General features: G+C 34.7%; 1 long non-coding RNA gene across 1 annotated transcript; it reads right to left on the minus strand.

Moving 5' to 3' along the window:
* Positions 1-1,395: 1,395 nt before the first annotated feature.
* On the minus strand, positions 1,396-9,397 carry LOC145803192 (uncharacterized). The gene is made up of 2 exons (XR_014345316.1): positions 9,077-9,397; positions 1,396-1,581 (listed from the first exon to the last, which is right to left on the minus strand). It is a non-coding gene; the product is annotated as an uncharacterized LOC145803192 (long non-coding RNA).

Genomic DNA, 9,397 nt, shown 5'->3' on the forward strand with positions numbered 1-9,397 from the left:
AAATTTTCTTTACAAATTATGTTATTTTTCATATGTGTTGTACACATCTCGCTTGGAAATTAAGCAAAAATGGGTTACAGGTCTTAACTTAAGCCTTAGCCTGGAAGCTCGGCCCTTAGGCTGGAGTAGGGTGCCAAGTGGTATAGCTTGGTGGAATTTGTGCCAAGTATCGTTACTTGAAGCATGGTTTATGATAACAACTTGCACTCAATGAAGAGCTAAGTTACACTCTCTGATGAGTTGAACTTGACCAAATCAAGTAAAGGCCAAGCAACGAAATGCTCAGCCTAATCCAAACGAACCCTTTTTACAATATATTGTCCACACTGGGGGTACACTATATTTTCTCAAAATTTTTCTTTTCAAAAATTTTTCAGGGTACGAAGCTTGGTCCACCAAATAAACGGTTCGCTCGGCCTCGGAGCCTCTACTCAACCAAAGGGCATAAAAAGTTTTAGTTCTTAAATTTTTCCAAGGCGTAAAGCCTAGTCTAACCGAACAAATAGTCCACTCAGCCCTAGAGCCTCTGCCCAACTAGAGGCATACAAGATTTTCTTCTCAACTTTTTCTAAGGCATGAAGTCTAGCTTGACTGAACAAACAGTCCACTCAGCTTCGGAGCCTCTACTTGCCCAAGGGGTATACAAGATTTTCTTCTCAACTTTTTCTAAGGCATGAAGCCTAGTCTGACTAAACAGACGGTCCACTCAACTATAAATGTTTTGCTCGATCGGGGGGCATACAAGATTTTCTTCTCAGTTTTTTTAAGGCACGAAGCCTGGTATAACCGAACAGATGATCTGCTCGCCCACGAAGCCTCTACTTGCCTGGGGGGCATAGAAGATTTTCTTCTCAACTTTTTAATGCACAAAGCCTGGTCTAATCGAATAGATGGTTTGCTCAGTCTCGGAGCATTAGTTCGGCCAAGGTTATAGAAAACTTTTTTCTCAAAACTTCTCAAGGCATGAAGCTTGGTCCGACTGAACAAGCGGTCTGCTCTATCTCGGAGCCTTTGCTCGGCTAGGGCCATAGAAGATTTTCTTCTTAAAACTTTTCAAGGCACTAAGCCTGATCTGATCGAATAGATGGTCTGCCCGGTCTCGGAGCCTGTGACGCCCTAAAAATTAGGAATATCAAGGAATATATTAACAAATAAATATAGGGTTTTTCTAAGGTAACAAATATGATGTCCCGTAATCTACTCTAAGGTTGAAGTCTAGAAAATGTCACTAATAAGTCTTTTGGTCAATAACCAAGTAAGATGCAGGAAAGATCAGAGGAGTCAAAATAGCTTCCCTTCTAAGTCAAATCTCCTGAGATAGCAAAGTTACCTTTTTTACAGGTCTTAACAAGAAATTAACACAAGGTGTACATAAGTTAACAGAATATAAGGATAGGTTACAAAAGATATACATGTATATTACAAAGGTATGTCTTAATTACATCAAGAGTTTAAACGTTACAATTCCAAAGCAACATTACAAATCGGGATTTAACAAAACTAGTTTTTAATTCTTCTATTGTAGCCATACATCTTCAAATGTTCCAGCTTCGCTTTTGATTGGGTAATAGACTCCAATACCTGGCATAAAACGCCATGAGCTTTGAATGTCCAGTAAACACACGCACACCCTGTCCTTTTTTCTTAATCCAATACACAATCACATTTACAACAAGTAATAAAGTATGATAATCAAGTAAACAAGAAAAAGGTTACAAGTTAGGTGTTAGAAATCTAAAAATCCCCCAAAGAGATTTCATCCTCCCAACCACAAGAATTGGACTCGGATTATTCAATATGCCCCATCTTTTACTACTTTAACCTCGAATGCCTACAACGATTACATACTGCGTAGCGCCAACTGAGAACCTCAAAAACGATAGTAAAAATAAGAACCTTGCCCATAACCTCTTTGTAGACACTCCATTTTGATCGACCTCAAGACTTGGGCGCTTTCTTTTGAACACCTGATGATGAAAGTTGAAATGTGCTATCTTACGAATTATTCAGCAAGAGAGTCAAGTTCAAGCTTTAATCTCAACCTTACACCTGTTTTGGCCAAAATATTTTAGACCCTCTTAAACCCCTTTTCAAACATTTCTACAAAGTTCTGAGGCTTACATTTTCAAAATTCAGGTGTTATATTTTTTTAGTAAATTGAGTAAGGACAAAGTGAAAATGAGTGGAAAGAATAAGAATTTTTTGGAAAAAAATCCTATTTTTCCCTTTAAAAAAATTGTCTACCCAAACAATTTTTTTTTCTTTTTGGCTAGATGATTTGTCCAGAAAACAAAGCAGTTTTAAGAAATTTGACATTTTCTCTGAATTTTATACAAATATCTTAGATATTTTGTCTTTGAGCTTCCTCTACAAGTTTCTTAGATATTTTATTTGCCTCAAAACTCTATAGATACACCCCTCTCACTTCATTTTAAAGGATTACAAAATATTTCTAAAGGCTAAGAAACTTGTTTGAGAGACTACCTCCTATCCTTCATCTTCAACCTCCATTTCTCATGCACCAACTATCAAAACTCTATTAAAGCTTGACTCCAAGCTTCTTGCTAATGATCGTAAGAACTCTAAGCTATATCTAAAGCGCCTTGAGGGTACTAGGAGAGAGTTTGTGAATAAGAAAGCTTATTCTCTCTTCAAGAGGTGAACTTTTGTAATTTTTCTTACTGTCTCTCTTTCTTTCTTCATCTCTAAGCTCTGTATTTCACTATTAGTGTCTTGTAATCATGTGATAGGTCCTCATGGATGTAGAGGGAACTAGGATATAGCCACCCATCCATTGAGTTGATTATTCTCTTTATTTTATTGTGCTTTTGCACACTTTTCTTGCTTTTTAGTGTTATAATTCATTGTTGTTGTACATAGATATGTTAATTGGAACCTTATGGATGTGGAGGGAACTAGAATAGAATGACCCATCCATTGAGTTGATTGTTCTCTTTATTTTCTTGTGCTTTTGCACACGTTTCTTGCTTTCTAGTGCTATAATTCATTGTTGTTGTACGTAGATATGTTAATTGGAACGTTGTGGATGAAGAGGGAAGTAAAAAGTAGCCACCAATCCACAAGTTTGATTACGTAGTATAGTTTCCTTCATTTTTACACACTTTCTTATTACCTATCTCATCATTCAAGCATGTTAGCTCATGTGTTTCAATCCATATTCTATTTTGATGAGTGGATGTAGTTGTTGCATGGAGCCACTTGGATGATTTTTGGGGTTTGATGTTGAGAAGGTAGTTGGTTTTCATTTTCATTGATTGTTTTTGCAAGCAAAACAAGAATTTCTATGTCAAGAATGTTGAAATCTCTCTTCTCAATCATTCGTGAACATGGAAAGGGATGGAAACATCCTTGTTCCATGTATAGAAGAAGAGTTCTCAATAACTTTTGATGAATTCTTTGCTTTAAAAGCAAAGTTTCCACTACGAAATAATGTACATTAATCCACCCTATCTAATTAATAGCTTGTATTTGGATATTAACTTGCTCTTATTCACAAAGAGATGATGAAGGTTCTCATTTATTTCTTAGGCTTGAATTTGATCTTGCTTTAATTCATTTAATTCAAGGAATTATTGCAAATATCTGTTGTATATATCTATTTCATACTATTGTTGAGGGTTACTTCCTCCTTAACGTTGTGTTTGATTGGGAGATTTGAGAAGGAATTTAGAAAGAAAAAAAAAAGAAAAAATGTGTGTGAAACTATGTGAAATCTTTTCCCTTTCTTTTTTCAAATCTCTTCCCAAATCTTCTAACCAAACACAGCGTAAATGTTTATGTGAGAGGGAAAGGTAGAAAGGATTAGAAAATGTTCTTTGTCTCTGTTTTGGACTTTCTGCACCAATTTGAATTCTACCTGGAGGTCATGTTCGATAGGTCATATTAGTAGTCAGCCAGCCCATTTTGTGTCTGGCCTTATGGTTTTTCCCAGAACAGGACAAACAATTTTTAGGGACTGCTCTCCTGCGTGTTTTTGGAGCTGCTAATCAAGTTCCTTTAGTTATTTAACATGATTTGTTAGATTCAACAGTAATTTGGATGAATATATTCATTGTTGTAATAATTCCTCTAATCCCATGTCTTTCTTTCATTATTATTCATTAAATTGTTGTAATAATTTCTCTCCCCTCATTCTCATTTGAATTATTGTAATAACTCCCAACCCCAATTCTTTTTATCTCTTTTATTTACATGCTTTTTGTATATAACATTATGTCTTATTCATCATATTCATGACTTGTATACATTTTTCATGCATTTGGATTCGACTTATTTGCATTTGTGGGCTTGTCATTTCCTATGTGATTTTATGTGCATGCCATGAGATGATTCACATGTCATGTATTAGTAGCTGAATCCTTAGTTGCATTTTGTGTATGTATTACATTAGCTATTTATATATAAGATCATTCATATGTATATAGTATATTATTTTTTAGCTTTCCATAGATGAATGCTAGGTGATCTTTTTTTAGTTTTAGCATCATATGTGTGTATGTTATTCTACTATGTCCAACATTATGCATGTGAGCTCAATTTTCTTTGAGTTGTACATTTATCCAAAAAGTCTTTCAAAATGCATGAAACCAAAGTATCACAAAATGAGCAATATAATCTATAACTGTTTGCTTCACATAGTAATGCTAACATTAATAAATCAGAACATGAGCATGTAGTATCTATAAAACTTATATCATGGCTTAATAGAGGCGGATCATTTGATGGGGTGAGTGGGGTGCTCAATTCATGACCTTCCCTTCTCATACCTAAGGTCTCGAACCAAGGCATCTTTGATTGTAACGGATAATGGCCTTTAGCATGAGTCACGAGTTTTCTAATTTTTCTAAAAGATTAGGTGGCAACTCCAAGATCTGGTAATGTAGTCCATTTCTGGCATGTTTTGCATTAAAATAGATTTTTTTTATAAATGTTGCCAAATTTGGATTCTCATTTTCTATTTCACATTGCACTAGTGATATTAGATCAAAAATTAGGAGACTGAACTGTAAGGCACGCTTGGGTAACCCCCCGAAACACCTACACTCCTCCAACCTTATCACACTGAAACCACCTAGGGTCCAAATATAACCGATCCATTCAAGGGTTTTGAAATAACCACTTGCACAAGACTTTACTGTCAATGGGGAACATGTCCCGCTAACCAATTCAAATGTAATACATGCATTATCTTATGAAGTTACTCAAGTGATCGAAAATCAATTATCACCCCAATAAAGTTTCTCGTTGAGTTAGATGTTTTAAGTAAAGGTTATAACAAGCTATTAAGACAATAATTTATACATAAGTATGAGCATCGTCAAAGCACTATTGTAAAGAAATATATTCACAAACATATGTAAATGTCATACTAAGGCTCAAACATGTGATAAAAAGCACATTCAAGAAATAAAGAACATGAATCATTAACAAAAAATAAATTTTCAAATTCGGCATACTTCAAAGATCACAATCTAAGAGACATTTTTAGATTTTTCCCAAACTCGGCCTTCTAGGGTTTGTTAATGATTTTATCAAGTTTCTAGATCATTTTTCAGAATATAGGATAGCTTTCGTAGATTTTTATTTATTAAATAAATACTCCAACACTGTCTAAATTCGTCGGCTTTTACGAAAATCGAATTTTCTCTCAAACCGCTCATTCTCTTTTAACAAAATCAATTTTACTTGAAAGTTAACAGTCAAAGGAAGGTTTTATAAAAACAAGGTCAAGGAAATTTTTCTGCATTTTTCTAAAATTTTTGAAAGTGGGCTGAAAATATTAGTCTTACATGCACAAAACTTGAAATAAGAAGAATAGTAGAAAAATGGAGCAACCATGAGTAATTTTTCACTCTTTTTGTGATGAAAACATGCTAAATAATATAATAATAACTCAAATTTTTAGATTGAAGGTATGCCTTTGAAATTAATGCGAGTTGTAGATAGAAAAAAATGTGGCTTGGCTTCAATTAAAAGAGAATACATGTAAGGTGGCAATCAAGACTCAACTCCTCTTATTCAAATTCAAGAACACCATATATACACATCTAAAAATAATATTCTAAGCATCTAATATCATGTATTTGAAAGGGAAAATAAAAAGATGGGTTGTGTTGCAGCTTACTTATTTGCCTAGGAATGGTATATGCAAGCTTTCCATTTTTTTCCTTCCTTCTCCTCCCAAAGCTCACACTTTTTCTCCTCTTTCTCTCCCTCTTGCTGAAAATATGTGTGTGTATGTGTTTTGTGTGTAAAAATGTTCAAGGAGGTGGTAAATTTATAGAAAAATTGTGGTGAAAAGTCCAAAGTGTCCCTAGTTCCAATGGAATGATATAGTTTTAGATTTAGTTTGAATGTAATGGAATATAGGATGATTGGAAAGGTTAAATGTGATTTAATTAGGCCTAAATCCTAGCTTGGTTGGTTTAGAACTAGATTGGTACAAGACAAGCATCATGATTCTTGGGTATTAAGTCAAAAGACTTCCTAGTTTCATGCAACATGCTTTCAAAAGTACATTATATATATACATATCATATATATATGATATGGGGATGATTTTGAGATATTTTTTAATTTATTTTTATGTACAAAATCATATATATATATATATATATACATGTTGTAGATATTTTGAAAAAAATAATTATTATAATGGATTGTACATATATACATATATAAAGTAACGAAATCAAGGTTAAAGTGCAATATTAATAAAGTATGAGGGTATGGACTAAATTTACAAATTAAAATGCCTATTTCAAGTATATAATTTAATTAAAATAGTGGTAGGGAAAATAATTCGGTTTAGTTACTTCACTTTGAATTAAAAGGTAGGGGTGATTAAGGATCCACCTAACCTAACTGAACCGATCCAATCCGATTGATTTTGGGTGGATGCGTGTCTTTCAGTGGATGAATGCTAATGAAATATTTCAAAATCTATAGATACGGTTCGGATGAAAAAAAACCAATACCTTAAAAATATACATGTGTGGTGCCATAGCCTATTATAGACAAATAATACATATTTTTTTAGGTTACTAGTTATTGGAGATTGTAAAAATTATGAATTATAATTCAAAAAAATGCTCAAGATTTGTAAAGTCCAAATCAACAAACCAATCGCATCCATCTGCCAACCCGCATGGCTCCCTCAATCCGCATCCGCCGAACTGATGGATGGATGCGAATTGATTTTTTCCAAGTAGCCTAATTTTGGACGGATGGCGGATGGGATGCCACCCAACCCAATCCGATCTGCGATCACTCTTATTAAAATGTGAAAATCGATCAAAAACGGTGAAATCGAAAACTAGGGTTTTAAGCGATTAACCTATAATCAGAGAGTTAAACAATTAATACTAGAGTGTTAGAAATGATTATTAAGCTATCATGATCGATTAGGGTTTGTGTGAGTTCGTCTACAATGCGTTTTTGGTTCTAGGGTTAAATTCGTGATTAAACAAGGGATTAAAAGCTTTTAGTATATGGTAGATTATGCAAATGGTCCCTGTAGTTTACACAATGTGTCAATTTGGTCTCTGTTGTTTCAATCTGCTTGATTTTGCCCTTTAATTTAACAGATTGTATCATTTTAGTCCAATAAATAACGGTTGTTAAGTTTGATGGACGAAAAGTCTACACAATGTGTTAATTTGGTCCCTGTTGTTTTAATTTGCTCGATTTTGATAGAGACCAAATTGACACATAGTTTGACTTTCCGTCTACCAAGCTTAACAATCGTTATTTATTGGATTAAAATGACACAATTCATTAAATTAAGGGACAAAATCAAACAAATTGAAACAATATGGACCAAACTGACACATCGTGTAAACTACGGGGACTATTTGTATAATTTACCCTTTATTATAATAATTCAAAAATGAGGGCCTTAATAGGATTTACAAAAGTTAGAGGTCTCATAGAGCCTCTACTTGGTCAAGGGCATAGAGGACTTTTTTCTCAAAAACTTTTCAAAGCGTAAAGCCTGGTCTGATCGAATAAACGGTCCACTTTGTCTCAGAGCCTCTACTCGGCTGGGGGCAAAAGACATTTGCACTGACCAAAAACACTTCGAGCAAAGCAAGGTCGAGTAGCCATAGTGGGTGTTTGGGAAATTGCTATTTTATTAAGCTATTTTAGTTTTTGGTTATTTTAGTAGGCTAAAATTTTTGTGTTTGGGAAGATAGTTGATTTTTTTGCAGTTGGATATGATATTTGTGAGAGAAAAAGTGAAATGATTATGGAGTTGATGTAACATTTTGTCTTATTGACTATTTTAGCCTATTTTGTCTTGTTGTGAATTTTAGCCCAAAAAACCCAAAAAAAGCTTTTGCCTAACACCCCCATAAAGTGCAAGAAAACCAATGAAGCTCCACCAAGGGCAAATACTCTTGGAAGTAGGACTTAGCACCAAACAAACCACAAGATCGAGCACCTGTGTAAATCAAGCATTTAATGGTGCTCGGCCGGGGGCATACAATACCCATGTAATATAAATATGAAGAAAAAAAACACTTAGCAAAAATCAAAGCATTCATTCATACGAAGTTTTACATCAATGACTGATGCTCTTCCTCCATCCAACTAGTAGGCTCCTCGATCGTCGTGGAAATAGGCACTAAAGTCAGACTAAGCAAAATACCTACCATTCACTCAACAAGACCAACAAGATTAACACAGATGACCAAGCGAGACCAAGCAATGATAGATGGATCGAACATGTTTTATGAGTCTAAAATATCCAAAACCAAGTTGAAGGAGATTCAAGTAAAGCAAAGATGAAAGCAATTCAAGTTGAACCAACCAAACATATACAAGACTGAGCAGGTTTAACCAAGCTTATTCCAAACAAAGCTAAAGACACACGCATGTGGTGATCAATCTATATAACATGCACGTTAAATTGAGCTGAGTGATGCCGAGGTAAGTCCAACCGAAGTTGCGACTCCATGTCAAGCCAAATAGATGAAAACCAAGCGCAAAGATCATATTGAAAATAAATCATAAGGGTAGTGCCAAATGAGCTTAGAGCAACATAAGTAAATACCAAACCAAAAAATGATGGGGCTAGATTGACTGAGCAGATCGAGTCGACATCGGGGCTAGTATCAAAATAGATGAATTGGTCTTCGCTAGTATCCAAACAAACTAATCATAGACGATCGAGCAACATCGGGAAGCTGAGATGTGTGCAAACCGAGCACAGATCAATCAAATTTTGAACACATCGATGATAGACCATGCCGCAGTTCGTCGTAAGCACACAGCATATCAAATCGAGTAAAGCGTATTGCCAAATGCCCTATATACCCAGACCGGCCTTATACAAGTCAAAACGGTTACATGCTAGTCAGGCTAAACAAAACCC

The sequence above is a fragment of the Camellia sinensis genome, chromosome 11 (assembly GCF_055761805.1).
Source record: "Camellia sinensis isolate YWXY chromosome 11, ASM5576180v1, whole genome shotgun sequence".
In the NCBI taxonomy this organism is placed as follows: Eukaryota; Viridiplantae; Streptophyta; class Magnoliopsida; order Ericales; family Theaceae; genus Camellia; species Camellia sinensis.